Raw genomic sequence first — 23,252 nt, forward strand, 5'->3', positions numbered from 1 at the left:
GGTCTTCAAGATCTGTCTTATGTGGACAGATTGAAATCATTGTCACTTTACCCTGGGTCATACCGACTGCTCAGAAGTGACTTGTGCCTTGCATATAGAGCAATCTCTGATTCATCTTTGATGGAAATGCTGCACATTCGCAAGTCAAATGGCACATGGGTCACTCGCTCAAAGGATCTTAACCTGGTATGTGACATCAACAGAACTTGCTGGAGAGAGAGATTTGTCTCACAGAGGTTTCCCCACCTTTGGAACAAGCTTCCTATTCATGTTAGACAAAGCCCCTCATTGACCCTATTTAAGTGTAATTTGGCTGATTGGATAGGAAACCAGAAATTCACCCTGGGGTTCCACCTGTGTCCCTCTTGTACAGGGGCAGTAGGTGCTGATTTTAGTGTCTACTTGAACCAGGCACCCTTGGGAACATGGGTTGAACTTGGCTAGGCTTGTAAGGGCCCTGGGACCATTTGCCTAGTAACCTCCTATGATCCTGTGATCCTATTATCCTCACTGATCTACAAGATCTGAATACAAAAACCCATTGTTTTCTGTTGGAGAAGTGGTCTCAACAATGCTAAATGCTAAGTTAACTTAATCACTAAATGGAAACCATGGAGACTAGAAGGTAAAACTACATGAAGTAAGCTTCAAATTTTAATGACTTTTAATATGCCAGTAGAAAGGTACACATTCCTTAGATTTCCATTTGGCAATTCATCAGAGCCAGAGGTATCTCAAAGAGTTGTTGTATGAGCAATTGAATGACTGATAGGTGTTAAATATGTAAAAGATAATCTATTAGCATGGATTCAGTCATAGGAAAAGCACAGTTGCTAAATATATTAAAAGTACATTATTAAAATGGATTTCCTGCCCAAAACAATGAGTGCACCTCCTTTAGCAATACTGGTTAAGAAATACCTTTGCACAGGATGAAAGATTTTTACATAACAAATTTTAAATTCACTTTTCTGTCAAGCTAGGATTTTACTTTTGTTGTTATAAGTAGGATATTTATAAATGATTGTCTTTCAATTGCTTGTATCATGGTTTGTTTCTCCATATATTATGGAGCCCTATTCAACTGTGGTCTGTTTTATTAAAATATAATCTTCTTACGTTGTGAGCTGATTTTCAAGTTACTGTTTGCAACACTATCTCCATGTTTGCATTTTAAATGTTTAACTTTTACTATGCAGTACTTAAGCTTGCATTGTAACTATTTAACTTTATAACCTAGTTGCTCCTTGAGCTTGGGTCTTGCTTGGACAGGGTCTGTTAACCAGTCCACTTACCCAGTGCACAAATATAAATTAACTAAATAAAGACAGCTTCATTTTAAGTCAAATTAAAGAAAGTATAAGAGTATAAAATCTTAAAATATGTGAGTCACAATTTGCATATCAGGGATCCTGAGCACTGATATAGAAAATGTATACCAGTTGTACAAATACCAAAGCCAGTAAACAAGCGAGCAGGCATTATAGAGGTTTCTAGGAATTATGTAATATCTTACAAAGTTTTACTAAATTGGACAGAATCCAAACAATCAATTATTTTTTTTACAAGGAGGGGAATCCCTTGTATATCCCCGAACTTATATTTGTAGCATATATATAAAGCTACTGCGTGTATGTGTGTGTGTGTGTGTGTGTGTGTGTGTGTGTGTGTGTGTGTGTGTGTGTGTGTGTGTGTGTGTGTGTGTGTGTGTGTGTGTGTGTGTGTGTGTGCATGTGCGCATGCGTCTGCCTGTCTGTCTATGTATAGCAAATCCATGATCTGGAGTCATAAAGAAGAAAAGAATCTCCCAAAACAATGGAATCACTGCTGGCACACACTTAGAAAATGCGCTGAGTGATTTCCTATGGGAAACAGTGATCAGTGAGTTGAACTTGATGAGTGGAGATGTTTTGTAAATATAACTCAGGCAAGAACTGGCCTGCCAGACATGACACTACAGAAATCCTTTGAAAGGTCCAAGGAGGAACGTGTCTTTTTGCAATAATATGTGATTACCACTGATTAGTATGTTCCTGGAGTTGTTAATCACAACAGTTGTTCCTTTATGGGCTTTTTTCAGACTGACATGGCCTTGTTTTAAACATGTGCATTTTGTTACTATTGGCTCTCCCCATTACCAGACTACTCTGACTGAGTATGTATGTGGAGGTCGACATAATGTGATACAGGGATGAGGTTTCAGATTTGTTGAGTTTATCCTTTCTTGAGGTGAAAATGTGGCTTTTGTAGTTAAATTATTTAGAGACTTACCCCTGGAAGGGGTACATTTATGGTTATGCTTACAGGAATTTGCTAAAAGTTTAGCTTTGACACTCTGGATATAGTTACAGTTTTCACAAATAATTAAAATTATTTCAATAGGCAGAGCATATTATTTATTTATTTATTTATTTATTTATTTAAATTTGTTGACTGGGAGTGTCCGACTGGACGTAGGTCCATTTTCAGCAGAGGCCCGGGGAGAAAAGCTCCACAGTTAAAATAAACAGACAGTATTTACACTGGATTACATAGTGATTAACAATTTACATAGCAATTACTTACAACATATTTACAGATGACAATACAGATTATAATACTTGAGATAAATTTTACCTGACAAGCCTTTGAAGGTTAGCCTCATACCTAATGTAAGGTCTTTCCCATAACGTACAAAAGTGTCCCCCTGCGTGAAGGAGCCTGCCGCCCGTGAATCAAAAAAGTAGTTTAATAAAAACTACTCTAACAGCATTGTAGCATCCTAGGATTAAACTACTTTTTGCTTTAATACAGTCTACTTGCTGCTGTCTTTCCCATAACACAAATTTAGAGAGAGGACTGAATTGATAGTAGAAAACTAGTTTTGCATCACTTACAGGGTCATTAAATGTGTAATATATTTAATATTTTAAAGAAATTGTGTATTTTGTATTTTATCTATTTACACTTACTTTGTAGGACAATACTATGTACTGGCAGAAACTGGATACTTTAAAAATAAAGCAGAAAAAAGGGTGACTGACTTGGATATCAGAGTGTACAACTAGCTAGCATGAATGTAGGAATAGGAGGGTCATCGTTAAAATAAATAAAAGAGTAAACAAGTATAACTCTAAAAACAAAACAAAAAATCAAATATGCTCAGTCAGCAGTCTTTTCTGTGAGCTGTCTCAAGAAAAAACTTAACCAAAAGACTAGTCCCAGGATTCAAAAAGGCATAATGTAGTGTGCTAACCTGTCCTACTCATGGTTTCACAGTGTGCAATTCAGAGAAAGGCATATAGTACTACAGTGGTCTCATTTGCAAGGACTATAAGCAAATGTAGCTCTCTGGTGGTTTGGCTAATGGAAATCAGCCAGGTACTCTTATTAAGAAAGTTAGCAGGCAATTTAAAGAATAGCTCTACTGTTCTATTTACACAGCAAAGCAAAAAAAGTTGGTCATCAGTCTCGTAGTGCCAGCATTCATAAATAAATGTTGATACTGTATTTGTGGTCATGACCAAAGCACTGAAGCACACAAAGTGTACCATATTATAAATGTAGCAAGAAGTTTACTACAGTGTTAAGGGTGCATTTATTTTTTGTTTGTTTATTCATTTTTGTTTTTTAAGTTGGAGAGAAGCCTTTCATTGGTCCTCAACTTGGACAGAGGACCTTTTTTGCTCCCCAACTTACAGAAGGGTGCTAGAGTGACAGATCAATGAACTGCACTGAGGATTATGGTTCTGTTTCATTTTTTGACATTGTACTCCAATTCATTTCTGTGGCATGAGTGAGTCAGGACTGGGTCTGTTATTGAATCAAGAACTAAGTACTGCAAAACTGTGTGAGTGTGTGTGTGTGTGTGTGTGTGTGTGTGTGTGTGTGTGTGTGTGTGTGTGTGTGTGTGTGTGTGTGTGTGTGTGTGTGTGTGTGTGTGTGCCAGTATGTGTGTATATAGCAGCAAGCTTGCAGTTGCCTGGATGTGTGATGTGGATCCATGTTTGAGAATGCCTGTGCAACTGAGTTGCATTGGCTTGTATGAGGGAAGGCTAGCACTGCTGGGTCTAATTGTGCAATGCTTAATTCAGAGACATGATAATGATTTGCTAATGAGATGTTGCTCATTGTAGCTGTATCATGACTCTAAATTGCAGATTATCAGCATTGTGCTATTGACATTATAGTATTGCCTAAGCAGCTCTGTCAGCAGTAATGTTTCTATAATACCAGAGAGGTTTACACTTTCTCTATGTATCATAATAATTAATCTTTCACAAGCACTCAAAGAAAGAAACTCAGCACGAGTTTTGTTCTAAATAATAACTTTTAAAAGTCTGAGAAAAAAATCTTTAAATAATATAACATTGCAATACAATAAATAGGGGAAAAAAGAAGAAAAGAATGAATTTATTTCCTCATATATCAGTCTGTTCTGAACTATAAATCTCTCTTTGAAAAGGCATGTTATCACATTTCTTCTGGTGATGGTGATGTTGGCCCAAAGGCTAAAGTGTTTTTAAAATCAGAAAATAAATTGAGAAAACAAGTAGTTTTCAATCTTGTTGTAAACCACAGTATGCTACTTAAATCTCCTGCTTAACCCCAAGAAAACTATGTTACACTTTTCACTTCAAAATTTGCCAAAATCAAAAACAATCTTTTACCATAAAGTCAGCAAATAATACTGTCACTGAAACTTTAACTCACAATAAACTTTTAGGCATTATAATAGAAGACAATCTCAAATATGACCAGCATATACTACACACCATTAAATATACACACCAGAAACTAGGCTTCTTATAATAGGATCAATGGATTCCTTACAGATACTGCAAGAAAATCTCTAGCCACCACCTTCTTACTGCAGAGTCTCTTACATGCCACTCCTATCCTAGCTAAGATAAACAATGCTCAAAGAAAGAAATTTGCCTCCTGTTACAATAAAATAGCTAAATTTGCCACCTGTATTCCTCATAAGACCCACCATTGTCTTAGCTGAAAGAATTTAAACTGGCTTGAACTGCACAACTGTCTTAATATATTCACAACTGACTACAGTACACAAAATCATTCCTCATCCAGAAATATGCCCTGCACTACAAAACTTATTACTACTGTACTGTCCAGCAAGGCACCTCCATTCTAATAACAAATTCTTATTACTTACAACTAAGTTAAATAATGTTGCAGGAGACTTGCTCTACTCCCAGAACATTGCTAAACTCTGTAATAGTATCCTCACGCAAGTAAAACTCACCGACAAACTCAGTAGTTTTAAACCACTGCTTAAACAACACTTTAATCAATCCTGGTCCTGTACATGCTCATCATAGGGTTAAACAACACTATCAAAATACTTGGGTCTATATCAGAACATTGAAGTATTAAAACTTCGAATGTTCTGATATTGAACACTATTTAGTGAATGAAGCTGCAGAACAGCAAATTCTTTCCTCGGGAAAGAATTTGGTTGGCCGTTTCTGTGGCTTTGCTATTCTTAGCGCTGTGGTGGAAAGTTACATGTTGGGTTCAGGTAAGTGTGCGATTGTTTGTACGTTAGTGTTAGGGGCGGGTTAAGTGAGTTAGGGTTAGGGCGCATGTAAGGCGTGTGTGCGATAGTGACAGACTTTAGGGTTAGGGGCAGTTTAAGTGAGTTAGGGTTAGGGTGCGGGTTAGGTGAGTGTGTGATAGTGACGGACCTTAGGGTTAGGGTTTGGGTTAAGGTAAGTGGGTAGATAGTAGTGTATGTTTAGTTTAGTGTAGCGTTAGATGTAGGAATTTAAGTGTATGTGTGTGGTAGCTGTTTGTTTGATGTGCTTGGGTTGTGTGTATGTGTTTCAGAGCAGCTGTTCTGAATGTTCGATATTTTCATGTTTAGATGTTTTGGGGCCAATGAAATAGCATTTGCTATTTTCATCTTTTGATAACATAATATAAATGCAAATACACTCCTTAAACAAAATATTCTCAACCTCTTATTGAAATGACAGAAACAATTTTTATACATCACTACTGCCTGTACAATCCATTTAATTGCATGTGTGCTTTCTCTTTAGTAACTTCCACCTCTGTAAAATCTTAGAATGTATATGTATAAATGTACCTACTGTTTGTGTATAAATGTAAATAGAAATGTAACTACTGTTTGTTTATAAATGTAAATAGAAATGTAACTACTGTTTCTGTATAAATATAAATAGAAATGTAACTACACTGTGTTTGACAGGAACTTAGTATAATGCAATGTATGCAAATGGAGCTTTTCTTTCCGAGCCTCCACCGAAAATGGGTATTAGCCACTCGGACTTTCTCAGTAAACAAAGACAAATAAATAAATGCCTCTACATTTAAGGAATTTGTTGATGAATCTCTTCAGTGTCTTCATCCTTACAACTAATTAATGCTTATGGTAGGTGGCAACCAGACAGAAAATTTGATCTTGCTGGAATCAAAAGGGAAGCGATGCATCTTTGGGTTAAACATGAGCCCCACATTAGCGCAAGTTAAAGAGAAGAAAATTAGGTACGTCTAAGAAATGCTGAATGGGAGAGTCACATCTCTGGGCAGAAGAGCAAAGTAGAAAGAATAGTGGTAGCATCACTACAGCCATATCGGGCACAACATGTGGGGATAACACAAGGGAAAAGCTATAGGAAGGTATACAAAAGCCTTTTGAAACATTTTTAGATGGGTAATGAAAATAAATGAAGCTTACGGGTGATTAGGTGTCAGGAAAGATAGAAAATGACAGATTTTCATAGCTCAATGATTACAGTGAATATGGCATAAAGACTAAGGAGTTTCTAGAATAGCAATTTTATATGAGAAGGTGAAATGAGTAGTTAAGAGAACACACACACACACACACACACACACACACACACACACACATGCACACACACACACACACACACACACACACACACACACACACACACACACACACACACACACACACACACACACACACACACACACACACACACACACACACACACACACACACACACACACACACACACACACACACACACACACACACACACACACATGCCTCAGCCTAATAGCACAGAGGTTAAGCCACAGGATTATGAGCTGGTAGTTCTGGGTTCAAAACCTGGTTGGAGCAGAATGGGGTAGCAACAGTTTCTGGGTGGAATAAAGGTCTGACAATCTACTTTCAAAATATAACATGAGAACTCTATGGGGTCTATGGCGTGTACCCATGAGCCAGTGGGCACTTTCTTATGTGGGTTTATGTCATTTGATTGGATACCAATGGTCACTCAAACAAGAAGAAAGACCACCACACACAGTGGGTCAGTGCTGGAGCACAAAAACAGACATCTGGAGATCTTGGGGGGACAACATGATGCTGACCATTACTATCCACACATAATCTGCAAAACTCATCTTCCTAATAACTCCTATGATAAGAAATTATACCATCACATAGTTTCTCTAGACTTCTTCTACTATTTCGTCAAGTGAGTTTTCATTCAAATGAGTTTTCATTCAAATGGGTTAGACCATTCATGATTCAATCAAGTGACACAGATGTGTGGGTGTGTGTCAGTGTGTGTGTATACACACACACACACACATATATATATATATATATATATATATATATATATATATATGTGTATGTTTCCATATATATATATATATATATATATATATATATATATATATATATATATATATATATATATATATATATACCTAGAGAGAGAGATTAGAAAAGACCACGTGATTATAGGACTAAGATCATCTGTTGGAGATTGGGGAGATTTAGAAAGGAGCATGGTAAAACAGGGCGGTGTCATAGCTTGATGAAAAAAGAAGATGTGTCAGATTTATTTCACAAAGGGAATGAGGATATTTTTTTAAATTGTTGAAATAACTAGGCAGATTATATAACATGGTCACATGGTCAAAGGGGCTTAGATTGACTTATGAGGTGGTAAAGAGGGTAATATATAGGGAGAAAGATGTAAGTTCAGTGGTGATATATATATATATATATATATATATATATATATATATATATATATATATATATATATGCGTGTGTGTGTGTGTGTGCGCACACACACACACACACACACACCCACACACACACACACACACAGTCCTATATATAATGTACACTTGGGCCTAGATACCAAAATACTTGCTATTTTAGGTAAAAATAGAGTTCCAGGCCAAGGACAACAATAAGGCCTTTATTATCTATGTCTGAAACCTCAAAAACTGCACACAATAGTGTGCCAAACTGTTTTTAAATGGAACCATGTTCATGAAACTGAGAGATATAGCAAATCTTCTGGCAACAAATTCAGCTCCAAATTTACCCCTCTCTCACTCCCAGCTGTCCCTCATGAGATACCATCTAACATAGTCCCTGCAAATGTCAGTGGGGAGCAGGTTTTAGATATGAGAGAGATAGGAAAGATTTTAGATGTGGGAGATAGGAAATTCACCCCGAGGATCATGTCAGTCGCCCTGCTAAACAGGGGTCCAGGGAAGTAAATATTGTGGGAAGAAATATCTAGGGAATTGTTATGGCTAGGCTTGTATCGGCCCTAGGGCCAATAGCCTTGTACCAACCTATGAACCTATGCTCTATGAGGCCAAGAATACAGCTTTTATGGGCCCAGATAGGACTGACATTGAAGTATGTCACTTCCACTAACAGCAGGTATTTCTGAATCAAGAAAGACTTGCACTGAGAGCAACTCTTAGAATATGGTCCTTAGATTTCCTTTCAAACAATTACACATTATCAGTGAATTGACATTAGAATGAGGTTGACATATGTCAGACTTTGTCTTAACCATTGTCACAAAAGCAAACATATTCAGCTTCTTTCAGTAAACATTCCTTGTGCCTGATTTGAAACAGTTTTACTTCTTGATCTGTTATGACTTCTGTCAGAAAGTGATTCCATGTTGCAAGTCATAGCTTAGATAGGGCTTTTTCCTCAACAAGTATTTTGAAGGGAGGTCTGGCTAGCATTATGTTATTAATTTGACTGCTTTTCAGAGACTAGCTCTGTTCACTAAATTGGAGAATATGTCCCAAGGAGGGATAAGAGACAAGTCTGAATTTTAAATAATAGTGTACATGTAGCTAGGATGCCCTATAAAGGACAAGTAGCATACTGAGTCCCTTTAGGATATCAGTGACTGCATACAATTTAAGGAGTTTATAACATTGTTCACAAAACAGGACAGTCTAAGAATGTCCACAATGAATCAGGTGGTAATACATAATATGGAAAGTAGGCAATAGTGCAAACATAAATTGGACAGCCTACCTAAGCTGCTGTAGAAACTTCTTCCCTAATTATTAATAAAATGGTGTCCCATTTAAAGTATATTTGATGGTGAAATGTTTCTGATTTCTTATTACCACTACCTCTTGAGATGAGATTCCCTTGGAGGTTTTTGATTTTGCTACCCTTTAGGTACAGCCAATTAAACAATCCTTGTACAGAAAACTCCATGAATCTTCCATTTCATGGCTGTATAAGATCTAACAATGGATGACACCTGTATCAGCCATTGTATCCAGTCACCAATCAATTATTCCCATGACGGGAGGGTATTCCCATGAAAGTATGCTGCTGCAGGAGGCATCTGTATTTTAAAAGCCTGCTATATTAATTTAACTAGCATCTGACAAACTGAGTGAGTGCTGTTGCTGTGCTTTTTATTTGCATGCATTCTAAAGTTAAGTGTTAGGTTTAAAGTGAGTCCTAAGTAGTTTTCTTCAGTTACATATGATACAATAATATCAGTATTGTCTTTAATAAGTATTGGTTGCATTTTGAATGACTTCTGGGCAGTTGTGAGTAAAATTACATTAATTTTACTGGGATTTATTAATAGTTTATTTACAGTAGCTTAGTTGCATAATTCAGAGAAACTATTCTGTGTGTTGATTTACAGGGTAGTTATACATTTGTGTGAATCTATAAGATCTGTATACATGACAAGTCTAACTCTGGGAAGTTTGCAGGTATGATCATTGATAAATAATGAAAACAGTATTGGGGCCTTGTGAGACTCCATTGTGGAGTATATGCCTTTATTAGAAAATGCTTCATTGGCCTATATTTGAAAAGTACTATCCTTTAGGTAATTTTGAAGCCATAAAACAGTGTTATCATCAGAGCTGAGTTTTTTGAGTTTATTGAGTATATTGTGGCTAATGGTTTCAAGTTCCCTTGTCATATCAAGGAAGACTCCAGCTGTTAGGAGATAATCCAAGTTAAGGTGGAACTATAAGGGAGAAGCTGCCTTATGGCAGGAAAATGAGAAATGAGAAGGATCGTGCAAAGTGTGTCCTTAACAGGACTTCATTAAATAGAGGCTACCAAATCCTGTTAGGCCAAAGAAGAGGTTTTGTGAAACAAAAGAGTGTTAAAGTTGAATGACTGACAGAACAGTTAATTCACACATGTGGAGGCATTGTAGAGAGATTAGTAAATCTACATGGAAACTATAGTGGTTTGAGAGAAGGCGTATAAGAAAAGTATATGGCACAAGTATCGGCTGTGCTTCTTCAGAGATACACTGGAGAGAGAGAGCTTAGAATGAAAGGAAAGGGAGAATTATAGCTGGCAACTGGGTAGGTAAAATGTGAAATGGAAAGGCATTGGAAGGAGTCAGGTCAGTAGTATAAACTAAAAAGGGGAGCTGGTTGGGTATGGGGAAAGAGTGTATAGTAAATAGGGTGTGAAATTAGGCAGGCTAGAAATTAAGGGTTATGAGAAAGAAGAACAGATCTGATATAACAAGAAAAATCTATAAAGCAGTCTATTTTTCTCCATCTTTATAGTGCACTACAAGATAGTACCAGGTACAAAGGTATTACTACATCACATTCACTGATTTGGGGTTTATCATTGATATTTGTTTCTGAAAGAAAGCAGTTTAGGTGGAGTGATACTGTATTTTTGTCTTGAAGTGCAGAAGGTATATTTATAATGTTTATTAAAACAGTTGCAATGTTTGATGTCCTGTGTAAATATCCAATTGCTTTGATTTTCAATAAAACAGACTTTGAAATTAAAATACAAAACTATTACACAGCCTGACCATTTGCATTTATATTTTGCTTTATTTCAGGTATAATGTGTCTTTTCAGGAGTGACCTGAGATCAATGCCTGGTTAAGTAAATTGTTCTGGTGTATACAGTAGGCAGATAGGGAATGAGGAAGTCAAACCTAGAACTAGTGGAAGAAGCTTACTGGCAGCTCATAGCTTTAATCCATTTCACTAAGTTGCCAGAAATTTGCATATTTGAATTGTGTCACTTCAGAAAAGGCAGAGCTGAAAAATACATATATCCTATTTTATGATGCTTGTTGACTATAATTTTATATATTTTAGGCTGATATAATTGTTGCAGAGCCATATCTAAAATATGGAGATGAACCATACACTTTGCAGTATGGAGGATGTGGTGAATCTGGAAGATACATCCATTTAACACCAAATTTCCTTTTGAATGACATGTTTCTCAGTGTCTATGGACCAAGAGGTAAGCACATAATTTACTTTTTAATACAAAACTTACCTTACAATAACTACTCATTTTTGGTTTTAATACAGTATCTCCATGCCTAAAATGGGAAGTTTGTTGCTGTTTAGATTATCTTACCCTACTGAATCCATAAAAATCCCGCAGATAAAACTACCTTCATTATCTGTACCGTGCATACTATTTCTGTTTTTTTCATAGATTCTAAACCTTATAAAGACTGTCTTTATCAGACTTTGTGTACACATCAGGCCCTTTAATGTGTAGTAAGAGAGGTGACATTAATTTCATCAACTTAGTTTTACCATATCACCTCTAGGTAACGACTAAATATAATTTTATGCCCATCCATTTTAAGAATAAAATGAGAAAATTAAGTATTTTTGAAACAAGAAAAAATAGTGCAGCTAGATGCAAGGGATATAAAAATGCACTGTGTTATGAATTGCCACATGTATATTGTATGACACCATCCATGGAAGCCCATCTGCAAAGGGAAGAAATTAAGAAAGTAATGATCAATCTTTCTTTAATGTAATGGATATGATGTAAAATTCCTAAAATAAATGCATGGTGTTGCAAACACAAAGTATGTTTCTAAACCTCTTGCTTTGTTCACATTCTTTTTAAAAATATCATTAGCCTTGATTATAGCCTTCTGTTCTCATGAAAAAAAAGTATTGAAGAAACTGTAGAATTTTTGGGCTGCATTCATAGCCATTGTACAGATGCAGTAGTGGTATCCATGGTGTTTGCTTGTGAGTGCTGCTAATGTGCAATTCCTAAAGGCTATTTACAGTAACGTGCAATGCCTGTAAGCAAATGTGCCATATGCTAATGAAGTGAGCTTGCAATTCATAGTCCAGTATCCACACCATATTCACATCCATTGTTAAAATCATTGCTGTGTCTCTGATTTCTACTTTGCAATCCACAAACTTGCCCCCAACAATTCCTTCAGTAGTTTAACCATGCAAACACAAGCAGTGAATACACTATTTCCACAGCAATCCCTTTAATAGTTTAACCATGTATACATAAGTACTTAAATGACACTATTCCTCCATAAATTCCTTCAGCAGTTTAACAATATATGCACAAGCAGTAAATGATACCATGTCTACAGTGATCCCTTTAATAGTTTAACCATATATGCACAAGCACTTAAATTACACCATTTCCCCATCAATCCTTTCAGTAGTTTAACCATTTATGCACAAGCTCTTCAATGACACCAGAATGAATTATTTCTCCCAGCTAGTCCTTCAGTAGTTTGCCCATGTCCACACAAGCACTCAAATGATACCAGCCTTAATTATTTCTCCCAGGGATCCATTCAGTAGTTTGTCCATGTATGCACAAAAACTTCAGTGACACCAAAATTATTTTCCCCCCAGTAATCCCTTCAGTAGTTTGTCTATGTAAACACAAACATTCAAATGATACCAAAATGAATTATTTCCCCCAATGATCCATTCAGTATTTTGTCCATGTATGCACAATCAGTTAGTTCTCCCCGGGTCTCTGCCTAAAACGGGCTAATTGCCCCATCAGACTCTACCCAGTTAACAAATGTAAAAGAAATAATTACATCAATATAAAATTATTTTACCAATGATCCCTTCAGTGATTTGACCATGTATATGCATGCACTAAAATACAATAAAAAAATCCTTGAAGTGAAGTTAATAATTATACCTTCTTTTAAAAAGTATGGTAGTAAATATTAATTTTTCACTAATAGACAGCTAATTAATTTGCCTCCTAATTTCATATTTGCCTGGTAAATTGATGTGTAAGTTCAAGGTCCTTTACACATTTGTATGTAAGTGATGTCCTTTTATGTTTAGCTCTGTAAATTGTAGTAATAAGCAAACGCGTAATACCGCTTATCTTCATAATAGCTCTCCCCTAATGATTATGCCTTAAGTACTTGATGCTTTTGCCATAGCCAGGCACATTTACCAAAACACCTCCATATTTCCATAATCAGTATGAATGACCTCCACATAAGGACGTAGTGCTCCTCTTCATGAATTAATGCTATGAACTTTATTTATTTATTTATTTATTTCAGTTTGATTACCGGGAAAGTCCACTGGGCCAGAACATGCCCATTTTCAGTGGAGGCCCCGGGGAGAAAAGCTCCACAAGCAAATACAATACAATACAATACTGGTTACAAAATGTTAAATGTAAAAATACAAGTATAAAATCATACAGTCAGGAAAATGCATTGCATAAATTGTACATATAAAAAAAAACTTAGTAAACAGATAATAGCAAAACAGGTTACAACTATTTCCATTCAGCACAGTATCATCAACTGAGAAGTGGAAGGATTTAAGGTTTCAGTTGTTATTTACATTAGAAGGTGGGCAGTTGGCATGCATATGTTATAGTTAAAAAGGTAAACAAAAAGGAAGTTGCTGTGCTGACAATAGAGATACTGTAATATTTACAATATTTACATACTTGGAGTTATATGAGCGAAGTTGCTTAATCAGAGACTATCAGAAAGAGTCTATTTTTGGACAGTACAAATAATAGTTTGAGGGTAGAGAGCAGCAAGGAGAATGGATAGTTAATAGGTGAATTTTGCCAGGATTTAGGTAGGGTGTAAGCAGGAACATTTCCATTTGGATGACAGGTATGAGAAGAGTTGGGTCTTGAAGGTTTCAGAGTAAGGTATGGTCCTAAGTGAAGGAGGGAGAGAGTTCCATTTCTTGGCTAGAGAGAAAGAGAGTAGAAGCTGGCCAGCAGGACGTTTGGGTTTGTGGATAGAGATTAAATTTTGGTGTTCTGATCTCAGAGGTCTGTTTGGGATGCATGGGGGAAGGGAGTTTGTTAAAGCTGGGCATTTATCAGGGTAGAATATTAATTTATGAGCGGTGGTTAGTTGAAGATAGTCTAGGTGGTTAGATAGTTCTAGCCAACTGAGCGATTGTAGGGTAAGGCAATGGTGAGTCGAGGTTTTGGATTTAGTTGCGAATTTGGAGATCTTGTTATATAGCAAGTTTCAAGTTTAGAGATGTTGGAGGAAGACAGATTTGTTAGAAGAGGGGCTCCGTAAAGTAGGGAAGGTAGAAGGTAGGAAATTGCCAAGGTATGCCTAGAGGAGTTGGAGGGAAAGAGGTTATTCCTGTAGAGCATGCCCAACTTTTGGTGGGTTTTCTTGATATTTTGTTGTATGTGGGTATCAAATTTAAGGTAACAATAACAAAAAGATGTAGCAAAGCACACACAAGACAAATGCTTTGTTGTAAGAGTTTAGAATCACAGTTAATATAGCAAATACCACAACAAAGCAACCAAACTGTACCAAATGGTATAAAAGCATAAACCTTTTATTCCTTCAACTGCACACGGTAAGCGCTTTCGCCAATAAGCTTCATCAGACCACATAATGGCAGCATAAAAAATGGTCTTTATATATAACAATTCAAATCCTAATCATCCAATCACAACATGAAACTTAAAATTGGTGTATTGATTTCTTAAAGAAATATGCATATAAAACCAATAAACCTACTTGCAAATTTCAACTGCATATCCAAATGCACACAGTATATATTTCAGAAATCACAAATATATACATAAAAAGGTGTATGTAAACCATGACATATGAAGCATCAAAAAACACATAATAAAAAGTTATAAAATGCATATTATGAAAATATACAAGGAATACATATAAAATAAATAATAGACGCATATAAAATATTTCATTTCTGTATTCTCCATTTATTTAAAAAAGGTTTTATGGAGGCCCTCTCATTTAACCCACTACCCCTGTCAGCTCTGAGAATGATAATCCAGTTGTTCTCTCTAAATTCAGTGTGGTTCCTGATGTCTCCTTTTCTAATACTAGGTGTTATGACCTCATAGCCCTAAAAAAAATAACGACTATCATCATATCTGATGACATGTTTTGACAGTGCATTATTGTCAGAGCGGGACCTAATGTTATATAAATGTTCACGAATCCTGTCCTTAAAAGGTCTATTCGTTTTGCCAACGTAAAAACAATGGCATGTTTGGCACTCCGCTAAATATACAATGTTAGGGGTTCTACATGTAGCTTCAGCATGAAATTAATATTCTCTGTATAAGTCTGAATGACAGAACTTATTTGATGTATCAATGTATGAACAGAAGTTACACCCACCACAAGGGTGAGTGGTATCTCCAGTCATAGGGTCACTGGTGAAATTCTGATGACAAAGTAACCTCTTTAAAGTCTTAAGGTTCCTATAGAAAAACTTTGGGTATTCTCCCACTATTCCTTTTATGTCTTCATCTATTTGTAAAATAGGCCAATTCCTACTTAAGATCTCTACCAATTTCTTATTATCGGACATATAAAAAAGAGGAACCTTAAGTGACTCATTCTTAACATGTCCATGTTGACTGGCTATGACATTCGACGGACCAAAATATGGTGCAGCAATGCCCTGATGCAAAAAACTGACTTCATGTAATGACTCAGTGATCTCATTCTCACAATATCCTCTAGATAATAATCTATTTTCTAAATTTTTAAGTTCTTCTAAAAAAACAGTCCTCTGATGGATTTAGCCTTGAGGCCCTTACACCTTGACCTCGGATGAGATTTCGAAAAATGTGCCTCGGATGCATACTGGTTCTAAATAACAAGGAATTCCTATCACATGTCTTACGAAATACCCCTGTATTAATAAGACCATTACATAATTTCTCAATATAAAGATCAAGGTATTCTATACGTGTGAATGACCAATTCAAAGTGAAATTCAAACAACCAATGAGCGTATTAATCATATGATGAAATTCAGATAACTCTTGGACACTACCTCTCCACAGAAGGAACAGGTCTTCGACAAAACATCGATAGAATAAGACATGTGCCTTAAATTCATCAGTACCAGAGTGCCAAATATGCCATTGTTTTTACGTTGGCAAAACGAATAGACCTTTTAAGGACAGGATTCATGAACATTTATATAACATTAGGAGACGCTCTGACAATAATGCACTGGCAAAACATGTCATCAGATATGATGATAGTCATTATTTTTTTTTAGGGCTATGAGGTCATAACACCTAGTATTAGAAAAGGAGACATCAGGAACCACACTGAATTTAGAGAGAACAACTGGATTATCATTCTCAGAGCTGACAGGGGTAGTGGGTTAAATGAGAGGGCCTCCGTAAAACCTTTTTTAAATAAACAGGGAATACAGAAATGAAATATCTTTAAATAAATGAAGAATACAGAAATGAAATATTTTATATGCATCTATTATTTATTTTATATGTATTCCTTGTATATTTTCATAATATGCATTTTATAACTTTTTATTATGTGTTTTTTGATGCTTCATATGTCATGGTTTACATACACCTTTTTATGTATATATTTGTCATTTCTGAAATATATACTGTGTGTATTTGGATATGCAGTTGAAATTTGCATGTAGGTTTATTGGTTTTATATGCATATTTCTTTAAGAAATCAGTACACCAATTTTAAGTTTCATGTTGTGATTGGATGATTAGGATTTGAATTGTTATATATAAAGACCATTTTTTATGCTCCCATTATGTGGTCTGATGAAGGTTATTGGCAAAAGCGCTTACCGTGTGCACTTGAAGGAATAAAAGGTTTATGTTTTTATACCATTTGGTACAGCTTGGTTGCTTCGTTGTGGTATTTGCTATATTAACTGTGATTCTAAACTCTTACAATGAAGCATTTGTCTTGTGTGTGCTTTGCTACATCTTTTTATTATTGTTATTTTGGAGCTTTTTGGCATTTCACCACAAGAACAAGGTCATGGAACTATCTGGTTCAATTGAGTTGGATTAGAATTCTGAGAGAAGCGATAGTGCTAGCGATGCACTTCGGAAGAGGTTTACCCAGTATCTCGTACCTTTGAGGAGTGTTCTATGGCAGTTTAATTTGACAGCTGCTGATGATGGGACTGGAGGAACTGAACGGTTACAACAGCTAATGGAGGAGATTGAGAATGATTTTCTCAAATTAAAAAGAATGCAGGTGCAAAGACATCATTTTCAGTCCTGTATTGAGAAAAAGATTGTGCCCCGCGATTTGCGAGTGTTTAACATGCCAACACAGGGCTCGCAGTATCCGGAACTTTTGACACGTTGGCAGCAATTAAATCTTGAGGTAAGCAACAAGTACATGTGCTTGCTGATTGATTTTTTTCTACCTGAAGAGAATAGTCTTGTTGAATCTATAAAGAAAAAGCAAGAATTCATTTTTAGTAACTTTGCTGCAAGGATTGTGAACCCTTTGTTTGAGAGCCTCCTAGATGGAATTGCAGCTTTTGAACAGAAGCTGCTGCAACAGAAAAAGATAAAGATACTGAGAGACATAAAGGATTTTAGGTTGGGACATGTCTTTATGTGGCCCCGGACTGGACTACTGCTTCTAACAATCGGAATGTTCCCATTAATACAGTTAGTTCTTCTGCTATTAGGAGTTCTGAAATCAAAGACAGTGCTTTACCATTGAAAACTGACAGTGATAACACTACAAAAATACTGTTGAATGACTGTCGCACAGTTAATAATGGGTCAATAATTGATAACAATGATGAGCAAGTGTGTTTAATAACTGATAATGTAGTAAGCACCGTTGTTAGCGAGGTTAATGAAATGCACACTACCTGTAATGATGTAACCCAAGGCATGCAAACTAATCATACACGGAATTTATTTCCCAATGTTATAGTTAGTAGAACATCTGTTGCTTGTAATACTACTGAACCAGTAGTTCGACCTAAGTCACATGTTTATCATTTGAATGATGATTCTCCTTTGAATAATGCAAATAAAGTTTATGAAGGTATTTCTTTTCCCTTACCTGTGAGAACAGACCGAGGATGGAGAAGGGCCAGGTCCATGAGTCGGGGGCGCCAAAAATGCAAATACTCAGGGGAATATTCACAGTATCATTCCCTCAAGAAAATGCATGGGAAAATGAACAGTCATTAATTTTTAATATCTCCTCATATGTACTTTCTACAGAGGAAAGGAGAGTTTTATCAAAAGGATTACATTTTATTCCTACTTGCAGAAGCAAGTTGTCTGACACGGTGTTAGACCTTAAGTTGTTTTGTAGAAATATAATGCTTCGTATGCTTTATGGAGACACAAACAAACACATAGGAGATGTAGCTCAAGTATCTAAATTTAATTTGAAAAAATTGAGTAATTTTGTGCCTGAGAATCATCCATTAGTTGATGCTTACATGAAGCTTACTGAAGATGAGCTCTTTAGATATTTTGATAGTATTGGTTTTAATGATAAAGGAAGAAATAGGAATAATCTCAGTTTTAAAGAAAGGAAAGTGCTTAGGGACCTGCAGGATAATAAAACTATTGTAATAAAACCTGCGGACAAAGGTGGACTGATTACTATTATGGATAGAGTGCATTATGTTAAATCTATGGACAGTTTGTTAAGTGACAAAAAAGTTTTATAAGAAAGTCTCAAGTCAGGATGTACATTTGATTATAGATGCAGTGTTTAATTCTTTGACAGATGTTGTTAGGGAAGGCCTCATTACTAAAGACAATTATGAATATCTTGTTGTCTTGAATCCATTTATACCCATAATACAGGGGTTACCCAAAGCACATAAGAATCCATCCAATCCACCAATGAGACCTATAGTGGTGGGTGGAGGTTGGGTAACTAAACCCTTTTCAGTTTATGTTGAGAAACATTTAAGACCTGTAATTAATTCCAATAGGGTTGTTCTCACAGATTCTAAGCAGTTCCTGATTGACCTTTATGACTGTGTTAAAGAATTTCATGATTTGGATGAGATATTGTTTGTGACCTTGGACGTACAATCGCTATTTACAGTCATTCCATATGACTTAGGCATTCAGTATGTGCATGAATACCTATTAAGACATAGCGATTTTTCTTTAGTTCAAATTGATTTAGTTACATTATTTCTTGAATTGATTTTAGAGGAATAATATTTTCACTTTCAATGGTGAAATATTCTCCCAGTGTGATGGAGTTGCCATGGGCATGTCATGTGCTAATAGTTATGCTAGTAAGTTTTAGGCACACTGGGAGAACACTATACTTTTTGGTACTGATGAATTTAAGGCACATGTCTTATTCTATCAACGTTTTGTCGATGACCTGTTCCTTCTGTGGAGAGGTAGTGTCCAAGAGTTATCTGAATTTCATCATATGATTAATACGCTCACTGGTTGTTTGAATTTCACTTTGAATTGGTCATTCACACGTATAGAATACCTTGATCTTTATATTGAGAAATTATGTAATGGTCTTATTAATACAGGGGTATTTTGTAAGACATGTTATAGGAATTCCCTGTTATTTAGAACCAGTATGCATCCGAGGTACATTTTTCGAAATCTCATCCGAGGTCAAGGTGTTAGGGCCTCAAGGCTAAATCCATCAGAGGACTGTTTTTTAAAAGAACTTAAAAATTTAGAAAATAGATTATTATCTAGAGGATATTGTGAGAATGAGATCATTGAGTCATTACATGATGTCAGTTTTTTGCGTCAGGGCATTGCTGCACCATATTTTGGTCCATCGAATGCCATAGCCAGTCAACATGGACATGTTAAGAATGAGTCACTTAAGGTTCCTCTTTTTTATACGTCCGATAATAAGAAATTGGTAGAGATCTTCAGTAGGAATTGGCCTATTTTACAAATAGATGAAGACATAAAAGGAATAGTGGGAGAATACCCAAAGTTTTTGTATAGGAACCGTAAGAATTTAAAGAGGTTACTTTGTCATCAGAATTTCACCAGTGACCCTATGACTGGAGATACCACTCACCCTTGTGGTGGGTGTAACTTCTGTTCAGACATTGATACATCAAATAAGCTCCATCATCCAGACTTACACAGAGAATATTCATTTCATGCTGAAGCTACATGTAGAACCCCTAACATTGTATATTTAGCGGAGCGCCAAACATGCCATTGTTTTTACGTTGGCAAAACGAATAGACCTTTTAAGGACAGGATTTGTGAACATTTATATAACATTAGGAGATGCTCTGACAATAATGCACTGGCAAAACATGTCATCAGATATGATGATAGTCATTATTTTCATTTTAGGGCTATTGAGGTCATAACACCTAGTATTAGAAAAGGAGACATCAGGAACCACACTGAATTTAGAGAGAACAACTGGATTATCATTCTCAGAGCTGACAGGGGTAGTGGGTTAAATGAGAGGGCCTCCATAAAACCTTTTTTAAATAAATGGAGAATACAGAAATGAAATATTTTATATGCATCTATTACTTATTTTATATGTATTCCTTGTATATTTTCATAATTTTATAGCTTTTTATTATGTGTTTTTTGATGCTTCATATGTCATGGTTTACATACACCTTTTTATGTATATATTTGTCATTTCTGAAATGTATACTGTGTGTATTTGGATATGCAATTGAAATTTGCATGTAGGTTTATTGGTTTTATATGCATATTTTTTTAAGAAATCAGTACACCAATTTTAAGTTTCATGTTGTGATTGGATGATTAGGATTTGAATTGTTATATATAAAAACCATTTTTATGCTGCCATTATGTGGTCTGATGAAGCTTATTGGCGAAAGCGCTTACTGTGTGCACTTGAAGGAATAAAAGGTTTATGCTTTTATACCATTTGGTACAGCATGGTTGCTTCGTTGTGGTATTTGCTATATCAAATTTAAGGTGTTCATCTATGGCAATGCTGAGAAGTTTTGCAGAAGAGACTACTTCAATAGCAACGTTGGATTCACTTAGGACTTTGAAAGCATTTTTGTCATAAGAGAAAGACCTGGTAGGGGGGGAAAAGTAGTATTTTAGATTTATTTGATTTGAGAGAGAGATGGTTTTAGTGCATCCAGTATTCAGTAGTAGAAAATGATATTTGGGTTTTACTCAGGAGTTCAGGAAGGTTAGAGGCAGCACAGACTAATGTGGAGTCATCGGCGTATTGGATAACAGTTGAGTCTGGTAAGACAGTGTGAAGGTTATTGATGAAGATGTTGAAAAGCATGGGTCTGAGGATGGACCCTTGAGGAACGCCAGTGGGAGTTGACAAGAAGGAGGAAATAGAGTTCTTCCATCTGACAGCTTGAGATCTGTCAGATAGGTAATGGAAGAACCAGGAAAGAGTATTAGGGGAGAGATTAAGGTTGGCGTGATGACAGAGGAGGTGATTATGGGAAATGGTGTCAAATGCTTTAGAGAGGTCAAGCAGTACAGTGGAAACTAGTAGTCCAGAATCTCGAACTCGATTAACTGCTTCAAGGAAGGAGAGTAAGGCAGTTATGGTGCTGTGGCCGGTGTGGAAGCCATGTTGGGTGGGTGTTAGGAGTTGATTTTGGGTTAAGAAAGGCATAAGTTGATGGTGGACACATTTTTCTAGTATTTTTGAGATGGGAGAGAGTAGGGCAGTGGAGCGGAAATTGGAAATATTTGTGTTTTTGCCTCCTTTGTGAAGAGGAAGAATGTAGGCTGAGCGCCAGAGTTTGGGTACGTATGACTCTTTTAAGGATCTGTTTATTAAGATACTGATTGGGACAGCAATACCATCGACAGCACATTTGAGGAAGGAAGAGGGTATGTTGTCAGGGGCATTAGAATATGGCTTTAATTTGGATAAGAGCCTTTTTATAATAATGGTAGAAACTGGTTTGAGCTGGAAATTAAGGGGACAGTTATTGGGGATGTTGTGTGTTGAAGAGTGAGAGTTGAGAGGATTGTTGTTAGGGAAAGTTTTGGTTAGGTTAGCTATGGATTCAGTAAAAAATGAGTTGAAAAGAGAGCTCAGCTCATTGTCAGTTATACTTATGGAGGGCAAGACTATGAATGCAGCCCTTTATCTACCTAGACACAAATAAATTAGGGTTCATGAGAAACAACTGCTGAGTATTGCAAAAGTGAACACACATTTTTTTTTTTATCTGCAACCAATAATGCATTAAGAGGATATTAAATAATGCTGATAACTGGTGAACACTTATAGAAGCAACTCCTATATTGAACGATTAAAAAGAGCAGCCTTTAGAAGGGTGGCAGTATCTTTTTGGATTTCATTTGGGACTGTGGTGATCATATTTAGAAATGAACTCTTCTTGCAACAACAGTTGTCGCATGTTAATTTAAACCATGGCAAAGTGACTCATACCTGTATAGTAGAACTTCATGCCTGCTGCACAAACTTGTTTTCACATAAATTGCCAGTTGCATTCAGCAGTAAAATGAGGTATTGCAGGGAAAATATGATGTAGTTTAATACAAAGAGGCTGTCTGGATATGGCTTTCAATTTATAGAAATTAATTAGTAACTTATACAGCTTATTATTTACTTGACTTGTTAAAACAGAGAGATTAGATAACATGGCTTCAGATGAAAATGTTCATTGTGAGTATACCACAGACTGGTTTCATCAGTTAATGTTAAACTAAAAAGGCTTAAAGTTGTTTGCTCACTGTTTGTCGTTTAGAGCATGAATGATCAATCCCACAGGTTAAAAAAAGCAGCACTAGGTGTACATAAAATTCTGATTGGTAAACCCATGAAATTTCTGGGGTCTCCTCTAAAGCATATTGAAGTAACTTTATAAATTAATAATAATAAACAGGTACCATATTTCATAAAGTAATTGGAAGACAAGATTTACTTCTCTGGTGGACT

The 23,252-nt window shown here is 36.0% G+C and overlaps 1 pseudogene; it reads left to right on the forward strand.

Moving 5' to 3' along the window:
* Positions 1-23,252, forward strand: part of LOC122814284 — a 1,664,844-nt pseudogene that overhangs the window by 127,822 nt on the left and 1,513,770 nt on the right.

The sequence above is a fragment of the Protopterus annectens genome, chromosome 10.part0, assembly GCF_019279795.1.
Source record: "Protopterus annectens isolate FY-2018-M chromosome 10.part0, PAN1.0, whole genome shotgun sequence".
NCBI classification, from domain to species: domain Eukaryota; kingdom Metazoa; phylum Chordata; order Ceratodontiformes; family Protopteridae; genus Protopterus; species Protopterus annectens.